Raw genomic sequence first — 21,598 nt, forward strand, 5'->3', positions numbered from 1 at the left:
AATGCCACGTGAATGAAGATTAGAAAAAAAAAAAAAAAAAGGAGTAGAACTACTTCCATCATCTTTGAGAAAACTTCCGTCGGTTTGTTTAAACTCCGAACGCTTCTAGAAACTCGCGATATTCTTGAAGCTTTCGAAAAACTTATAAACTCACGACACTTCATGAAACTTTCGATGATATTTGGGAATTTCAAATGAACTTCCCAAAATTAACAGAGTCGATGAGAGTATTCACTAGGTAAGACCTTGATTTTGGGTAAAAGAATCCTAAGAGAGAGACTGGTAAGACCCTCAGCGAAAGCTAAGGAGATGGTTTGGCAGACCGTAGCCGCTGGGAGTGGAAACCGCGGTCACGGTAATAGAGGTGGTCGTGGCTGAATGGAGTCTACGATTCAACATCTTTACTAAATCGAAGCGGAAGATTCAATTTGTTTAAATACCACATTTGTTTTGGTCTAATCTTTACTTCGGTCATCTTTTATAACCGCAATTAATAATTAAAAAAAAAGACCTTGATTTTTGGATGAGATCAAGGAACAAATAAGATAAGGATATGGGCACATCTCCTAATGAGACGGCTTTCAAGAAAGTGTGGAAGGATTAATTAAGATTAGAGAGGTATGAATGTACACAGAAGTCTCTCCGTTCTCCACTCCGAATTAGAAGCTATCATCTGGACCATATATTTTATGGTTGCACAGCACAAGACTACAATAGATTTTCCAACAAACTATCTCGTTTGAGATAATATATGTAAACTTTGTATCAGTATTAGATCGCTGAATCATCCTATGTATTTTGATGTTGTTGATTAAGAAACAAAAACATTCCCGTTCATAGAATGCTGTATTTATTCAATAGAAACATAAAGTTAAAAATAAAAATACAAGCTAATGACCACTGCCATTTACGTAAGTAACATGACCGTTACTTCATTGGAATATGACCACTTCAATAACCAGCAGAATTATCCACTTCGGTGTCTTCAGAGATTTGAACATCAGATCCACCTGGAAACATAAGTATAAACCTTCGAAGTACTGTAGTCTCTGTCTTCATTGACCACCCTCAAACCACATATAATAGATCATATGAATGTAAGTAATAACTTTGAAAACAGTAAAATAAAAGTGAATCATGAGCCATTAAGTGATAAAATTAACCTGTATCTACACAAATGATGGATAAAAATGGCCATTTGCAACTTAGCGAACTCAACTCCTAAACATAGTCTAGAACCAGCGCCAAAGGGCATATAGGTCCTTGAGAGAATCACACTCAAGTCTTTTCCCTGAAAATTTAGTTTAAACTTGTATGAATTGAATAAGTGAGAAGTAAAGGATGAAGAACAAATGAAAATCACCTTCCAGCGCCATGGATTAAATGCTAGAGGGTCTTCATACTTTTCTGGATTGAAGTGGATACTAGGATAGCCCATGAAGATCCAACCAGCTGGAATTGTGTAATCTCCAACTTGAACTTCATGTTCAATTTTCCTAAGCATTGTTGGCACCGTGCTTGTGATCCTTAGCGACTCATTTATCACCTGATGTAAAACATCATGTTTGTCTGAACTACTATATATATGTCAAGATTTGTGGACTTTCAATTCAAAATGGGTTTGAACGATACTAGTATAAACCACTAGGCTATATCTTATAGGTATTTATATCCTTATTATAATACTCACCATCTGAGTGAAAGTCATTGATTTATAGTCTTCCCATGTAAGCTCGGCCTCCTTCCCCTTGTCAGTCTTACCCCGGAAAATTTGCTCATGTTCTCTTTGCAGTTCCTGCTTGACTTTAGGGTTGTCATTTATGAGCTTTACTGTAGCCGCAAGGACCCCTGGAGTTGTTTCGTTAGCAATCACAAAGAATGTAAATATGTACTAGATTGTATTCTCTATACTCATCGTTTCCGGTCTTCCTTCCATTTCTCCAAATATGATCTTTAAAAACTTCCCCAAACTCCTCTCCTGATGCTCTCTTCTTCATCACTGTCTCCTTTAGTAAACTCATCATCAGCTTTCTAGCCTGTCATGTATATATTAAATCCATAATCACCTCGATTCTTTTTTTTACCCCATAAATCATATGCATATATGAATTAAAAGCCATGTACCTTCAACATCCGATAGACACCAGTTCCAGGAATGTTCCATGAGAATCGAAACCACCCCCTCGGAAAATATTTCCAACAGAGTGTTAGTTCTTTTGCGGCATCTGGTTCCATATCACCCATAACTTTCGTCGCAAGGCATTCAATTAAGATCTATAAGATTTGATGATATGTATATATATGATGGGATTTATTTTCTTCATGAGAAACGGATGGCTTTTTTTTTCTTTAATCACCTTGTTTGCTGTTTCCTTGACGTCAAGACCACCGCTCTTAGCTCCTACCTCCATTTGTGTGCGAGCCAAGAAATCGATGTCTTGCATCATCCTTAATCTCAAACCTTGTGATCCTAAAAACTGTGTTGTCAAGCTCCCGATTTATGAGACTCCTTACTCTGTGTAAACAAATTGTTTTCCCCAAAAAGCCGTGATAAGCTTGTGGGCACACCAGGAACATGATTAGTCTTTGCTATCTTCATGTTCAATCTTATATCAGTTGAGATAATAACTTTGGTTCCAAATAAGCTGGTCCGGAAAACTGGTCCATGTCTAATATTTTGTTTGAAAAAAAAGGAGGAAAAACGCTTTGTCAGCTGGGAGTAATTAAGAGCAGAGAAATAGTTAGCTTATTGTCACATCAAGAAAAAAGTAAAAAATAAAGAGAAAACAACAAGCTAGGTCACACAAATTAAGGGGAGGATTACTACACTAACCTTAGAAAGTATCTATATTACTCGTTCGATGCACTTTTATTTTTTTTACAAAACTAACCTAACATACCCAAAACACGTTTTTCGCCTTTGTTGAAAAAACCTAATTACAAAAATACCATTACTTTTTTAATGCCACGTAGGCAGATTATGGCGCTCAAAATTTAATAAGTCTATCAAGCTATGACGGTAGACTTATGAAATTTTGGTCAACGCAGAAATTTTGTCGGTAGAGTTATTAGGTTGATAGTAGATTTATTCGAGAGTTGGTAGAGTTTTTAAATGTTGGTAGACTTATCTTGGTAGAGTTTTGACGATGATAGGTAGATTTATTATGTTTCGGTAGATTTGTTGTTATGAATGGCAGACTTGTCAAAAGTTTTGGTAGACTTGTTAAAAAAGCGTTAACTTTCTAGCATAGTTGACTTTTTCGGTAGATTTATTGACAATGAAGTAGATTTATTTTCTGAGTTGGTAGACTTATTTCCTTTTGCGGTAGATTTATGATAAAAAAGTTGTCAATACGTGCGGTATATATATCTGTTTTATGGTAGAGTTATATATAGTTGGTAGAGTTTTCACTTTTGTGGTAGATATGTTTGGCTTGTGGTAGATTTAATTCAGTTAAAATTCATTCCAGTGAGTGGTAGATTATATGTTACATGAGGTAGACTTAAAAACTGTTGGTAGATTTATTTGTTTTGTGGTAGATATGTTTGTTTTGTGGTAGACTTAAATTTAAAATAAAATTTCCTTCCGGTTTGTGGTAGATTAATAATTACATGAAGTAGACTTACAAAATTTTGGTAGATTTGTTTGTATGTTTGGTAGAGTTTGTGTAATCTGGTAGAGTTATCGAACGTATGGTAGACTTCTTAAAATAATAATGTGGTAGATTAATTAAGTTTGGTATTTACAAAGATAACCTTGATCTGGTAGGCATATGACATGCTTATGGTAGACTTGTTTATATGGTAGAGTTATTTTTCATGCTTGAGGTAGACTTAGTAGTTAATGTTTGGCAGACATTTGACTTTATGGAATGAAATTACTTTTTTTTTCTAAAAGAATTGTTCTATCTACGAAAAAAACCTACCGTTTGGTAGACTTATGGTTGCAGTGTTGTACGTCTTTCTATTTTCGTCCCTCTGGTAGACTTTTGGTAACGGTTATGTGAAACCGTTACCAAAGAACCGTTGCATCGATTTAAAGAAGTGTAAGTTCTCTATAAATACCACAACCGAGAAGATTCATTTCCCATCCAGATTTTCCTATGGCGAATCTCAACTCGCTCCCTTCTGATCTTTTGTGCGAGATATTGTTAAAAATATCTTCAAGCTCGTATGCGGATCTTTGTCTTGCAAAAGTTTCGTCGAAAACACTTAACAACATCTCTAACGAAGCGGGTTTTCTTAGGAAAGTTGATTTAATCAACTTTATCGCGCCGTGGAAGTGGGATCAACATGGAAGGGTGGGTGCATTCTTCACACGGTGCTTGGAGGCAGGAAATCCATCCGCACAATTGCGAAGAAGTTTATCGCTGAATTTTTTCGAAAATAGCCTCCAAGCTGGGTTGGATTTCATTAAAATGGCATCAGACAATGGATTTCTCATGGGTAAGTACTGCCACACTATATTACATCTAACCATCGATGACACATCAGAGGTATTCAACTCCGTTAAAGCTCTCTCCCGGGAAGATGCAACGAAAATGAGATTGACAATGGAAAATATCTTCATGCCTCCGTTCAATTTCCAGAAGCCCGAGGAACTGGTGGAAATGGTTTTCCAGTCTTATAAAAAATCTTTAAGTACAAGGATTTGTGGTTGTCTCAAAGTACCAGACCTGCGTTGGATGGGAGATGAATACCTGCTCGATACCTATGGGGATCAACTTTGCGAATCCTGCTTCTGGAAATTGGAGTGTGCCACTTTCTGGTGGATAGTACCGTCATTTTGTATGGAATGGCCTCGTTGATTGCATCAATAGTTGTACTTTCATGTTTGATGAAAGACTTATGTTTACTTAAGTAGATTTGTTTTCATTGTGAAGTAGACTTATATAAAAGTTACTAGGTGGCTGGCCCGCGCCCAGCGCGGGCTGATGCTCTTCAAAAGTTTTTTTAGTTTTGAATGTAATTAGTTTTGAATGTAATACATAAACAGTTTTTTGTGTTTTAAATAATATTCGATCCATATTTCGAAAGCTTGTTGAGTAAAAAATGTAATATTCAAACCATAATTGGAAGCTTATAAATTGATTGTATAATGTTTAATATATATACTTAAAAAAGCATATTATAACAACTGATCATTTAATAATTTTTTAATTCAAACAAACAGAGCTATTCAAAATGTTATCATAGTGAACACTAATTCATAATATAAGAAGATCCAAAAGATAAATCAGTTAAATATAACAAAATTTAAAAGATAAAACAGTTTAAAAATACCAATGACCACCAAAATAATATAACTAATATCCAATGTAATCTAAACATACTTTTAGTAGCAAACAAAACAATCTATTCAAACCAACCGCGAATTTCTATAAATGTTTTCAAACACGTCTTTGTAAACAACATTCATTGTCTTCTTTTGTGCTTTGCCATTCATATCTGTAATAAGAATCTTCAACCCTTGGCGTGATGTAACTCTAGACACGGCAACATAAAGTTGACCATGCGAGAACACTGGCTTTGGCAAATATAATCCCACCTTTTGTAGAGTCTGACTCTGGCTTTTGTTTATAGTCATAGCAAAAGCTATGGTAATAGGAAACAATTCTGAGTTAACCAATTCTATTTTAATATTAAATGATAAATACCCAAAAAGATATTGTTTTAATCAACTAATATGAATAACATGTTAGCTAATAATAAAAATTGAGAAAAACACACTTTAAACCATAGATATATTTTAATTCAACCATGAATATTTTATCTTAGACATTGATAAACATAAAAACTCGTGATTTTGGAGGCTTGCAGCAGAGTATTCTTGAACAGATTCACCACAATCCATTGAGCATATCCCATCATAAAGGAGCCTATTGTAAATATTTATTAATAAAATAAGAAATAATGTATTGATAAACAATGCTAATAATATAAGAAGTAAATAAGTTTTATACCTCGTTCTGAGAGCAGCAACAGAGGGAAATTCCTGGTTTAAATAAAACTTAGACGCAGGAGTAACTGACAATGTTACAGAACCATTTCTGATGATGCCCAATACACTTGTACTGATCAAGACAATATTAGTATTATTGTAAATTCTAAACTTTTCTTCAAAATTTTCAGCTTGTTCTCCCCACAACACCATGTTGATCTCTATTCCAGGACCGTTTACAAATCTAAATCACAAAAATAATTAATAGACTGTTTAGTATTTTAAATATCTCAATATCAAATAAATCTTATTCTCAATCAGTCTAAAAACATACCGTTCCATTAGAAGGGTTAGTACAAGCCTCCTAACAACAACTTGACCCTCAATCCGACCATCCGTCTTGTTCACATGCTTCACATAAGCAATGATATCTACAATTCGAATATTAATTAATTAGATTTCTATAACTATCAAATTAAGTAATGGGTACATAATTTTAAAACATTACGTACCATATAGTCTACACACCAAATCGTCTGACCTTGATAAATACCCATAATCCACAAAGAGAAATTTCTCCCTAGGTATTATTTGTACTCCAGATGATAAAGGCGATATCCTTGTTCGCTTGGTTAGCACAATCATGAACTGATTATTAGTAATCTTATATCTCATATCATTATGACGTACATTGAAATTAAACATCTCAATGAGACTGCCTTCGAACAAGTGATCACCATAAACACGTAGAATAGATGAATGAACTGAAGCTTGAATTATATTTTCCTGTTGATAATAGAATAATTAAAAATCTATTCTTATATTATGATAAACAAACCAACACATAGCAATATGATAACTTTAATAATGTTAACCTGAGCATCTACTAAAAGAAGATTGTGTCCCCAGAAACCGTTTTTTTATCACCGTATATGGATTCCCACTATCTAATAAGACGTGCTATAGTACGACGACAGGAGCGCTTTGTGGTGAGTTTGTCGAAAGTTAAGTAGTTCATGATGATACCAACCAATCAAGATTCGTTCTACAGATGAAAACGAATTCAATAATATGAAAACAAACTAACAAAGAATCAATTCGAAATTTTATGCAGAAACATAACATATTTACAGCAATAAGCAATTGATTGGGATGTGGGATTATCAAATACGAATACAGACCTAAGTCTTTAAATAGCTAGCCTATGACATTTTTTTTTAAAGAGATTAATATAAGTAAATTTAACAAATTTTGTGAACCAATATACAGTAACTAAAATATTTTAGATTTTTTTAAGATGAGATAATAGAAGGTAATATCACAATATGAGATTTGTACATATTCTATTTATTTATCTTAATATTTATAATAATTACTTAATAATAGAAATTATGTAATTGGCTATTTTAATTTTTTGCAAATTTTAATTTTTGGCAAATATACTAACGATAAACGTATATTTTCGATTTCATAAATATGATTCGATAAACAAAATAAGCATAGACTTAATATAAAGTTCATAATGAAGTATTAAAAGACGAAAGAAATACGAATATGTTCACAATAATATAATATAATAAACACCACTAAAAGAACATTAGTTTTTTCCCCTCATCTCGAAATCCATCTTCCTTGTTGATGACAAAGCTGCTTCGTCATCATCAGTTCCTAGATTAATACCCACTTTTGATTTTTCTTCTTTTTTCCAAAACCTGTAAACAAAAATAGCTTTTTTTAAATAATGACAAATATTAAATAATAATAAGTTTTTACATTACTATAATTACCTTCGAGCAAAAGTTATGGCTCGTGGGAATCTAGGATTTAGCTCGAACCTAGATACCCCTCCCTTAGACATTAGACAGATACGACCTACAAAATAAATTTAATCATGTATGATAAGAACTTATATAATTACGATTATTAATTACTCTTAAACATTATGTTAGAATAAAAACAAACCTTTTTCATTTTTAACAGACCAGTCCGATAGAAAACATGTCAGTGGTAATTGTTCATCAGTCCAGAACTTGTCATTGAATTGGATAGCAATCTGTCCTAACGCGGTACAATCCAAGAACAAACCACTATGCAACAAAAACAAAGCATCGTTATTTTTGCATATTTCTACATTCAGATTATAAGATAAAAAAACATACTTGTTATCTTTAATTGTAAAGGTGAGGCTTGCTGTTTTTTTTCCTGTCCGCTTGATATACTTGTTATCATCTTTTACAGTTATCAGCTCGCGAATAGAAATGACAACTCCCAAAATGTCTATAATTTTTTTTTAAAAAAACAATGAATTAGTATAAAAAAGTTAAATATATAAGACATAAATAATAAAAATGTAATTAAAGATAAAATATACCAATGGGTTGATCAGGTTCCGTTTTCTGGCCAAGTATGTCAGCAAAAGTGTATGACCCTACGGAATCATCTTCTGAAATTGGATTTGTATCGACGATAACAGTGTTCATAGATATCTTGATACTAATGCCAATTAGAGTGTTTGGTTCTTCGAGAGGATCATCGAATACGATAAATTCTGAGATACTTTTATGGTCTCCTTCTTCGATTGCCTTCTCATAATGTTTACATAGATCTTCATTATATACATAGGCTTGAATTCGTTCACCCTTTGTATAGAAAATGGTTAAAGCGGTAGAAAATATTATCTATAAAACTGAACTTAATGTAAAGTATGTTATAGTTTTAAAATATGAAATACCAACCTCTTCATCCATCAACAGAAATTGCAAAGAATCTACTCCCGTTCCAGACTTCTCAACCCATTTTTTTAATACCTTAACTCTAATACGCCAATTGGTTTTATCATCATGTAGATCAGAAATGAGATTGTACGAATCCATTACCTGTAATCAGACTATGAGAATTATATACTTCGAAGTAACTTATCTAAAAATCAAGATCAAGATATATAAATATACCAATGTTAGACGTTAAGACATAATACTAAATTCGCTCGATAGTTACTACGAAAACAACACCAACCTCAGAATCACGATTTAATGTTTTAAAATTCCCGTATATTTTATATCTTTACAATCGTGAGAGCCGATTTCAGTATATACATTTGAATAACAAAAACAACAAAAAAAAACTTAAAGTAGAGATATTCTGGATATCGTAATCGGGAGGAAATCCTAAAAATATCGTCACAATCATATAAAATCTAAATTAAAATAGAAATAAAAGGTAAATTTCTACAACACAGGCAAACAAATCAACTATTTTACAATCCGAGGAGAAAAAATCGCATACCTTGAGCACAAGATACCAGTAATTGCGAGATAGACAGATCTGTTTGTTTTCTTTTTTTTTTTTGTAAAATCGTCGTGTTTTTACAAACTTAGGAAATAACGAAAATAACATAATAAACTAAGATATCGTAATAAATATGAAAATATTATAATCATAAAATTATATACATTGGCCCATAACTTTGGGCTTTAGCCATGTGCTAAAAGGTTTAGATTAAGTTGGCTTTGGTAAAAGAATAATCAATCGTTCAAGGTGTAGGTAAGACAGAAATAGAACACTATGATATCACGTCCATAAAACATCTTTAATCGATTCCATAGAATAGATAGTTGAACTAAATGAAGCATTACAAATTAAGAAGAAAATTCTAGAAACATACATAACTAATAAAACCATAATACCGAGATAAAAGTTTGATGAATGATTATTCTAAAAGATAACTAAAAAATAATTATCATGATAACATATAATAGATGCTCAATAGTTGGCATATGGAAAAATCAAGTGCTTGGTGCAGTTCCAAACATGCACAGGATTCACAAAGGTCTTTTCATCGAGAAGAAACCTATACAAATCACGCAAAACATAGGAAGAGGTCCACTCACCCGCTGCATGAAACTCATCAATATAATGGTCATCATCTTCGGAAAGAATTCCTATAGCATAGCAAGCACCTTTAAATGTTAAATATCGAACATTGTTCACAGTCCTTAGATCCTCAAAACAACATGCTCCTCTCCTCACCTTCAACAAAAGTCTTAAATAGTAAAGATCACCAGATGTTAAGGGACAACTCTCCAACAGAAACACTCGTGAAATTCGAGATAAACGCCGTCTCCAACATGTTCGCTCAATATCCCAAGCCCACTCTGAAGCAAATTGTGGATACGTCAACTCCCGTGCTTCAGGATGAAGACGATTACATTCCATCCAAGCTTCCAATTTGCTCTTTTTGTCAGAGCTAGACGTTCCATCATCTTCCGATGATACACACGGCGGAGATGGAAGGTGAACAGGTAGGAATCCAACACCTATAGAGTTTAAGCATAAATATTTCAATATTTTGGATAAAAATCAAAACATATAAACTTATGCTAAGTTATTGCTATGTGGTTTTGGTGTTATCAAACACATCATTATAATGAATAATAATCAAAACACATTACCTCTTAGAGACATATTCCAGTAAGTGTATATAACGTAACACCGAAAAAGGGAGTCCTGAAAATATTTTTAAAATATGTATGCAAACATTATGAGAAACAAAACTACATATATCTAATACTAAAATAGACAAAACTAAAGCATATAATACTAAAGTACACAATACGAAAGCACTCTAAAAGAGACATCTTACAGTCAAAGAAATACGAATATAAAAAAATATTGAAACCCCAAAGCGTAAGAATTATGATACAAATTAAGATAATGACAAGATGATGATCTTCTTAACTTAACATGGATTTATTATAAACCAAACGATAGTAAATCAAACAGGGTTAATAAAAAACGTATAGAATGCGTTTAAAACAATTACACGAAACCTAGAATCTGGATATAAGGAAGAATGCGTTTACAACTATAATATCCTCTTCAAAAGAACAGAGTCAAAAGACTACAATATAAAAACAGCAACAAATAAAAACACACAAAAATAATAGATAATGAAAACGATGCAAAGAATGAAGGAATTGCATATTCGAAAGTTTAACCTAGTTTTTTTTCCTCAAGCAATATAAAAGAATGAATTTAGGGGACGCATTTATATAGTTTTTCAATAAAAGGGTTTCCACTGCTAGGGTTTCGGTTAGACTGAATAATTGTTTTCCTATTTTGGTGAAAGTTCCATTTATTTATATACGTAAATTAAACATTTTTAAAAAATTATTTCCGGATTGATCTATTTAATTACCTTAAAATAATATGAACAGTCTATTAGCATTTCAAGGATCATCTAGAATATCAATTACTTTGTATTAAAAATATCAATTACTTTGTAAGCACACAAATCATCTTTGCAGTTCTATTGCTATGTGAATGAGACAAGTCGTTTTTATCTTTCTAAAAAATAATTGTAAACAATACTTGTATGGATAATGGTGTGAATATGTAGACCAATTCATGAATATAGAACGAATATGATGAGCACGGGATCCACATTACATTAAAAATATTCGATAATACACAAAAACACATATATAAAAAACTCAAAATATGATAATAATCTAATTCATATTATATAGCCAAAACCGAGAAGAACATTCTCAAGAAAATAATAGCGAATATAAGGTCGTGACGAATAACATGAAAGGCAAATCAAAACATATAAAAAACTAACGAATCCATAACACCAAATAAAAGGTTCTGTTGAATATATTAAAAAGGTATCTAAAACATTATCAGAAACAGAACATATAATAGATATTCAAGAATCGGCAGAGGGAAAGATCAAGTGTTTGACGCAGTTCCAAACATGCGCAGGATTCGCTAATGCCTTTGCCCTGAGAAGAATCCTAAACAACACACGCAAAGCATGCGAAGAGGACCATTTACTCGCTTCATAAAATCCAGCAATAAACTCATCATCGTCTTCGGATACCAATCCCTGAATGTTGAATATTGAACACCGTTGACGGTCCTAAGATCAGAAAAACAAAACGCTCCTCTTCTCACCTTCAACAAAAGTCTTAAGTAATAAAGTTCACCAGATGACAATGGACAACACTGCAAGAGAAAGACTTGAGAAGTTTGAGATAAACGGCGCCTCCATTTTGATTGTTTACGATCCCAAACCCATTCCAAAGGGAATTGAGGATACGTCAATTCCCTTGCTTCAGGATGAAGACGATTACATTCCATCCAAGCTTCCAGTTTACTCTTCTTGCCCAAACCAGACGTTTCACCATCATCGGAGAACGATTGCGACGGTGGAGGGAGGTGCACAGGTAGGAATGGAAGCCCTAATCAATGTTAATAATATACATATCAAATATAAACGATTAAACGTTTTAACCAATAAAATATGAAAGCTTAAGATAGGTGCTGATAAATAACAAATACCAGCCGAAGACATATTCCAAGAAAATTATATACGATGAAACACTGGCTAAGAGTATCCTGAAAAGCACAGAGTCAAGAGATCAGCAAGTACAATATGGCAAATTAAAAAAAAAAACATACAAAAATTTAAATATAAGAATCAACCAACAAAGAAATACAAGAAACACTATAAGAAGTACATATAAAGAAAAATACATTAAATTATAGCCTAAAAGATCATAATAGAAACGATTAGGTTAAGAGATAAGTAAGTATACCTATAGGAGTTCTGAACGTGTATAAGCAGGCCGTCCTAAAATAACAAAAAAAAATAGTGATCGGACAAAAAGCAACATAGTGTTAGTTTTAAGCTAGAGACTGTAAACCAATAAGGATTATACGAAACAACATAAAAAGATCGTATAAATACACTTACACGAAACCAATACGATGAATGAAAAGGATGAATATGTGATTGGGTACACAAATTCAATATCCTCTCAAGCGGATGAACCTACAATATGAAACCAACAAAACCAAAAGAAAAAAGAAAAGCAAACATAAAAAAAATTGAAATCAAAAACCAAAACGAAATAATATAAAACATGCGGCTAACAGAACTTACACGAGATAATCGAAGAGGAAGAATCAAATAACAACAACATAGGTGTTTAAGATCGTTCTCAAAAAGATCAGCGTGTGCTCTTAGATCCAGTATCGTCCTCAAAAGATCTGCCTACAATAGAAAGCAACAACAACATCAAAATTATTCCAAAGAAAAAAGCAAGCAATATATAAACGCAAATCAAATCAAGCAATATTTGACCTAGGGTTTATCTAAAACGTTTTGAAAGAATGAACGTATGAGACTTATTTATATAGGTGTTTAAGATTAGGGTTTAGGTCGGTAGATTTCGTTTAGGTCACATAAAATATGGGCCGTGAATATTTGTATGGGCTTACGATATTGATTTCCGCGAGTTTGTTTAAAAAAATTTGGTTAATATATTCAAAATTAATTATTCTCATTAAGGGGTAAGAGGTAATTAACCAGCTGAAACTCAATGAGAGGCCTCCATTGCTTATTCTGAACCCGATTTTAATAGTATAGATTACTATTTATGTTGTGTTAAGTAGATTTATGTGTCTACCATTCGTTCGATTGTAATTGAAATAAGGGAACATGACAAGTCTTTTACAAAGAAGTCTACTACTCGAAAGCTATTAATTATAACAAATCTACCAACAATATAATAGAAGTCTACCATTCGACTTAAGGGAACATTACGTTGTACTCCAAGATTCCTTAGTACTAAACATAAGGAAACTGACTTGTACTTAACATATACGCAATGGCTGCAAACACGAACAGCAACGCCAGCATCAAGTAGTGGTCACCTCTGGCGTTTTGCTCCGTCATCCAAACAAAGTCTCCTTGAAGCCGGAGTATCTCATCTTTCATTTCCCGAATGTCTCCGACCAAGTCATTGCATTCCATAGACCTCTCCAATGACTGGAAACGATTCTCCAAACGCATGAAACGAGGATCAAAAGCTTGATCCCTGCCAAGCACTTGCAATTTCTCCTTATGGTTCTCAAGGTCAATCTTCCACCGTTCCAATTCCTCTGTAACAGCCTCATCCCACCATTTCCAGATATGTTCTCGACTCCCTAACATACATCAGGCCAATCTCATACATTAAGTATCACAACAGTTAACTAAAGATTAACAAATGGATATTTTAAGAAAACTTAAGACAAATATTCAAGCTACTTACCTCCTTCAACCAGAATGGACAAGTGTAGTACCTACGGCCAGGTGTTGCTGGCGTATCACCAGTCATTGATTTAAGGATCATATCCCGACCACAAAAACACTTCTCTGGAATCCCAAAATCTCCAAAACCCGACCACTGTAACATGTCCATTTCTGGCTCTTCAGAAGAACTGTCGCTAGAGTTGAAGATGCTAAACTCTTACCTGTGCAAGAGATTGATCAGCATCGTACAGAGGTTTTAGGCACAACATCTGCACATGTTGTCAATTTGACAGAGAAAACATGTACTTGTCGACGATTTGATTTGGATAAAATTCCTTGTGTACATGCCATAGCCGCCGCCGATAGGAGGAAGTTGTCGCCGATCTCTCTTTGCCATCATTACTACCACACTAGTTACTTGCAACAAGCGTATGCTGTTAGTGTGATGCCAAGAGACGTAGCACTCCCTGTGCCAGATGAAGTAGCTACCAAAATTTGTCGCCCGCCTGATGTTCGCAACCAACCCGGCCGGGCAAAGAAAATTCGGATTAAGGGTGCGTTCGAGGCCGCCATGGCGAGTAAACGTCCTCGGAAGATCCCCAAATGTGGTAACTTTGGCCAAGGCGGACATAATCGCCTAACATGTCGAGCTTAGTTGACAAATCGAAAACCTTGTATTTGTATTATTATAGACTGCAATAATCCGCTTGAAAACCTTGTTTTATATACTTGTATATCTGGAACTTGTTTTATCTAAACTCTACTATTTTACAATAATAAATCTACCAATCATGTTATAAATCTACCAAGATTGCAATAAATCTACCAATGATGTTATAAATCTACCATTCATGTAAAGCAATAGGACCAGCATGTAGACTACAAAGCAGGTTCCTTTTACATCAGCATCTAGTCGCTTTAAATTCCAAAACACAAGCGACGTCTAAATTCCAAAAGACCACCAAAGAGGCTGGCTATGAGTAATAAATCGGCCAAAATACAACATCCGATACCAAAAATATACCAATTAGTTTGGATCTGAGTATTAAATCTACCAAAAAACGATTTCAGATCCCAAAGGTCTACCAAACCAATATCTCAGTTAGCGGAGTCTGTCTGAAAACCGTACTTGTCATCAAATAAACTTCGAGGGTTAGGATCAGACATCCGGGATTCATCTGCTTCATGTACCTCATCAAAAATCTCAGCTGCGTATTTCATACGAATGAGAGGCATGTTGCTATCTTTCAGCTGGTCCCATTTATGGCACAAAGCCAAACACTCAATGGTCTTCAAAGTAAAGACGCCACAATCACCTGATAACAAGTATCCGATAATTAGTTAAAAGTCTACCAAAAAAAAAAAAAAAATCTACTAAGATGCATTGCACCTGTCTGTCTGTTTAGTGCCGCTGTTTTATACATGTAGATATGAAACTGGCCCTCCTTCATACCCTTCTTGAGCTCCGGTGGTGCCATATGTTTCAACAACAGTGGAATCATCCTCGCGTAGGGCTTCACAGACTCCTCCACCTCGCCTTTTCTGTATAAATCTGGAATGTAATCAAACACTCGGATCTTTTTTTGGGAATGTCGACCTCAACGGCTACCCAATGTTCGTTGTTCACGTTGTGGGCGATATACACGAAATCTACATCTGCCCCCCATTTCTTGTGTGTAGGCAAGTAATGGTCGTAGTGACAGTTGGCAACGTCCAAATAATCATCACTGAATATCCAACTCTTCTCGTTTGGTAGAAATTTGGTTCGATAGTCTCCACACCAAACTCGACAAAAGATAGGATCAATGAAAGCAACTCTTCCCCCTTTGTAAGGAGATGGATACCGCATAGACCGTTGGCGGAACATGTCTAATTCTTTGCACATATGCTGCATTAGGTAATGAAACAAATTTATATAAGTCTACCAACCAGCTTTACAAGTCTACCAAACATAATAGAATACAAGTTTACCAAACATAATGACTAAATCTACCATTAGTTACTACAAGTCCACCACTCATCTGAACAAGTCTACCAAAGTAATTCTATCATTAAGTTTCCAAAGTTTACCAAACAATTTCCAAAGTCTACCAAACCAATAGAAACTAAAATCGGGTCCCTGATACGACCACATACCTGATCATGCAACCACCCATACTCCTTTCTCGGCCATTTTTCTTTAGGGGTCACTAGTGTCAGGTAAAATTCTCCTCCTGCATATGGACTCGCCAACTGTTTTTCCCTGAAAAATGACATAGACATACCAGACTCCGAAGTAAGTCTACCAACATACCTAATAAGTCTACTATATAAAACAAATAGGTCTACCAAATCAAACAAGTAAGTCTACCATGGAAGTTTAAAACTGACTTACGCTTCAAAAGCTACGTAGCGGGTTAGATTATCCAGTATTCGACTGTCCACCGCTTCAAAAGGATCATACCTCCCAGGAGGGGGACCTGCTGGGTCCATGATGCGTCTCACCACTGAGTTACCAAGGTAGGGTGAAACTTGGGTAGGTGCAAGGCTGCGTCCCCTTTTTTCCTTCTCAGCAGGTGGATTTGTTGCATGTTCCACCAGCTTATCTAAGCGTTTCTTCATAGCTTCAATCGCTGAGTCGTCTTCGTCTTGCAGGGAAGGGATCTGTACTCGTCTAGACTGTACTGGCCGTGAAACATCGCTTATATTGATTATCTGGGTTTCTTCGTTTTTGTCTTTTAAATCAGGTTTTGACTTTGTGCCTGATTGATTCTTCTCTTTAGGATCAGCAGGTTCTTTTTTCACTTTGGTTACAGTCTTTCCTCTCGATGCTGGGGTTCTAACAACTCTTGCAACAGGAAAACCTGGCTCTGATGTTTCCTGCATCTCCATCATCCACGACTGCTTCGCATGTATAGTAATTTCACATCAGTCAAACCAAATATTAACATAACTAAATCTACCTAAAAATCTACCGAATTAATTATAAATCTACCTAATATAAAAAACACTGCCAAACTATGTAAAAATCTACCACATAAGTTAATCTTGTATTCCAAGAAAACATTAAAAGTCTACTGTGCAGAAAAAGTTTAAAAAAAAAACCATCAATACAAGTCTACCAAAGTAAAAAAGTATTTCGTACAAATCTACCATAAAGGAAAACGATCTGTTTTTTAACATAGTTGAATGTTGTCTCCAGTAACTTTTGCTAAGTTACTGATATTAGAATAGAGACTTGCGTACCGGATCCTTTTCCACAGCTCCTGTTCCCGTTCCTGCTCCACCTCCTGTTGACTTTCCTGCTACTGGCGCTGCTGCTGGAGGAGATGCCTTTGCTCTAGGGGTTTTAGGTGAGGTTTTGGATTCTGCATCACCGGCATTATCATCATTGTCAACATGGTCGTTGTCAACCTGGTTCCCAGAATTCGCCATGGCCTCATCTTTCTCTTCATGTTTATCCTCGATAACGGCAATCCTCTTATCCAGGTGGTCTATACGAATTACAGCACTGCTGACATTGCTGTTTAGCAATGCAACCGTCGTTGATAAACCATTAATTGCCATGAGGATCTCATTCGTCCTATCCTCCTTCTCCACAGCGGGCTCTTTTTCCTTGCTCTTGTTCTCTCTTTGCTTCTCTCTCTCCTTCTCCTTTCTTTCCTTCTCTCTCTCCTTCTCCTTTCTTTCTTTTCTCTCCCTTTTCTCCTTTCTCTTTTCTTCAATTGCATCCTTCAGTAGCTTCACCGGCGAGTTAAAATCATCATCTTCTTCCTCATCCTCCTTCTTACGTTTCTTTTTCTCCTTGTTTTCGTGGTTCGTCTCTTCTTTCCTTGCCTCTCTTTCCCTTCTCCTTTTGCTTCTCGGAGTTGAATCCGTTGCTTCAGCATCTTTCACCTTCTCTTTCTTTTTCTTCTCCACGCGTGGAGTTTCCAACTTCCTCTTCGACTGTTTCGGCGTCTGAACTGTTGCATCGCCACCTACGTTTTTGGGAGATTCCCAGAACCCCTCATCCAAGCTTCCATCCAGAATATCGCATATCATGTTATGCACCTTTATATCGACGTCTACACGTCGGGGTTCACCTTCCCAGACAGGATATACTTCCTCCAAGGGCTTCACCACCATTAGATTTCTAACCTGAACCTGCCATGCCATAGAAAATGATATTAATAAATCTACCATGATATTAATAAATCTACCAAACTGAACAAAAAATCTACCAAAATGTAAAAACTCTACCAAAATGTAAAAATTCTACCAAAATGTAAAAACTCTACCAAAAATGTAAAAACTCTACCAAAATGTAAAAACTCTACTAAAATGTAAAAACTCTACCAAAATGTAAAAACTCTACCAAATGTAAAATTCTAACACATTTAATAACTCTACCACAAATTGTTGTATAATAAATAACTCTACCAAACACTAAGCTATTATCACTAAACTCTACCAAACACTAAGCTATTATCACTAAACTCTACCAAACACTAAGCTATTATCACTAAACTCTACCAACTAGCTGCTAAGGTACAAGTACCTTGTGGTCCTCGGTTTCACTCTTATCCATCTCCAAAAGAGTCTCGAAAACATAACGACACCGTGATGAAGTCCACCTAAGAAGAGGAACAACCGAGTCATCTACATCGGGGCGTACTTTCCCTGCTCTCTCAGCCAATATATGGATGCACTCATAACCCCAAACAAGCATTGCCTGTACACATCCGTGGAGAGTGTATCGTGCTCCCCCCAAATTAGCAATCTTGATGGAATTAATTAGTTCATGGAATCCATAACGACCCCACGTCTGTCTCTCAAAAGCTGCTTCATCCATAACTGTTTTGGCTAAAGCCAACGGGATTCGACTGTTGCGGTGAAGTCCCAATACGCCAACATGCAAAATGAAAAGCAACGCCAACATCTTCTTCTTCTCATAAGTCCATGCTTGGCAAGTTTTCATCCGAGCTTCTAACTCATTCCAATTAGGGCCTTCCCCACCTCTCACTCCAATCTCAGCCCAAAATTTGGTGTGATCTATTTCCAACTTGTCATTGGGATCAATTGGGTCACAGTTTAGCCCCGTGATTTCAGCATACTCGAAGAGTGAAAATCTAACCGGGCGACCTCCAATAAGAGTCCAGAACTCATGATTCCTATCCACCTTCAGTTGGTTGCTCACGAAATACTGAACCGTCTTAGCACTCCATATGAACAAAGTCAATGCAAGCTTCAGTAGCACGCCAACTTGAGAATTATTCATGATGTCGTTGTAAATTTCTTCCCCAAGGTGATCCCTGATCATCATGATGAACTCATGAAGCTTGCAGTTATGATGACAACTCTTCTTCAGCAAAGGAGATTTGCCTTCCGGGTACAATCTTTGGGGATAATCCTTTGAGCCGCTACCTGAAGCCATGTCTGCAAACAAATAAAAACATTAGAATCTTACAAATCTACCACACATCAAAACAAATCTACCGTGAACAAACACATATCTACCAAACTCGACAGCAACTATAGAATACCTAGCACAAAACATTTACAAATCTACCAAAACGTACACAAATCTACCACATACAAAGCGAGAACGCAAATATAGAATACATAAGTCTACCAAACGCAAATTTTAACCCAACCATTACAAACACAAATTACGCACCACATATGAAAACAAATCTACCATGAACATGTCTACCAAACTCGAAAGCAACTATAATATAAAATCTACCAAACCCGGGAGCAACTATAACATATAACTCTACCAAATACGACCACAAATCTACCACACATGGTATAAATCAACCAACAATACATAAATCTACCAATACAATCTCAACAATAACTCTACCAACAATACTTTTATTATTCAAACAAGACAATGAAACGAAAACAAATCTACCTCACATAGAAAACAACTCCGTTAAACACGAACAAATCTACCGTTTACCATATCGACCAAATGAAACAATATTGAAAAGTCTACCAAAAAAATTAGAACCGAACCACTACGAACAGAAATTACTCGCCGGAAATCGTGTAGGGTCTCTGGAAACCGTTCTCGAAAGACGGAAACCGCCGATAATAATACTTCCCTGAAAAAAATAAGAAAAGGGTTACGATTTCTGAGTAAAATCATGTGAACAGATGGATTTCTCTTCCGCCGTTTCCGCCGTTAGCGCGAAACCACCGTTGAAACCCAAACACAACCGTCGCAACTAAAGGCGAAAACAGTTTTCGACATAACCCCGAAAACCCAAGACAAAAACTTGTTCGAGACGAGAATGAACCCAGATGTGAAACACTTACCAGATGAGTGGCCGAAAAATTTCATCGCCGCCGAAATCGCCTCCTTCGTCTCCGAAAACCCTGAATCGCCTCTCTAGTCGCCGAATTGCCTATATCGTCGCCGCCGGAATTAGGGTTTTGAGTTTTTTTGTTTTGTAATTTCTATTTTTAGAATTAGGGAAATGTATGTGTATATACGTGTATATACGTATGTATATGATTTAATATGAAAATGTTATTGTGTATATAATTTGAAGTTTTTTATTAAATAGAATGGCAATCTGGTAATAATATTGATTATTTGTACAAAATTGTATAACACCAACTTTTTAAGGTTAGTCTAGTAAGCTGATGAATATGTTAGGCTAAGTTTGTCAATACATTAACCTTAAAGGCTAGTCTGAAGAATATTCACTAAATTAAGTAACCTAAGGATTTTCTTCGTCAAGAATGCTGGCAACTGAAAGGCATCATGAAGCTTCATGAACTAGAAAGTATCTCCAATGATTGGAAAACCCATCGACCCTGGAGGAAGTTTTCCACTACACTTTGGATTTCTCCACTGATAAATCCAATGACAAAGTTTCACCACTATGAGTGAAATTATCACAGTCCATAACTCAGGAACCTCTACCATGTTGGTTTATTTTTCTCTTTCAGATATTTTGAGTATGTTAGTTTTAGTGTTCTGAGGGAGGAGGGAACTCTCACTTTAATTTATATTAGTGCTCTCTGGTCAAATAATACATATATTAAAATAATCAAGAATATGGTAACGGTTTATGTAAGGAAAAACAGCTGTTCTTGTGTGTTTAAAAGAGGTAATTAATACAAGTTGTTAGAGAGTTGTAATTGAACCGGAGACTCACTGCTTGCACTCTAGTTCTGGATTTCTCCACTAGCTAGCACATCCAATGCAATAGCTTCAGCAAACCATCAGAGTCCAAAACTCTTAAACCTCTACCATGTTAATTTATTTCATCTATTTTGGTTTTAGGGTTTAGGCTTGCATGATTCTCTAATGAAATACTCTCCCTTTAAGTAAGTGCTCTACTCTGGTTGATACGCAGGAGGAATTGGTATGTTCATTATTTCTAGTGGTGGAACAAGTGGTTAAAAGCAGTCTTTCACCATTTGTACCAAAAAGCAAAAAGAAGCAGTCTTTCACCCAGTAAATCTATATGATCGAACTTCCATATCCCCAACTAATTCATAAAAGTTTCATATTTCTATATTACATATATATATATATATCTTATATCGGTATATCATGACTCAAATAAAACTTATATTTTACGTATTCTACTGTC

General features: G+C 35.2%; 1 pseudogene; it reads right to left on the reverse strand.

The window, feature by feature from the left end:
- Positions 1–951: 951 nt before the first annotated feature.
- LOC18028829 lies at positions 952–20,940 on the reverse strand (annotated as a pseudogene).
- Positions 20,941–21,598: the final 658 nt, after the last annotated feature.

This window comes from Eutrema salsugineum, unplaced genomic scaffold (genome assembly GCF_000478725.1).
Source record: "Eutrema salsugineum unplaced genomic scaffold, Eutsalg1_0 scaffold_1, whole genome shotgun sequence".
Taxonomy (NCBI): Eukaryota; Viridiplantae; Streptophyta; class Magnoliopsida; order Brassicales; family Brassicaceae; genus Eutrema; species Eutrema salsugineum.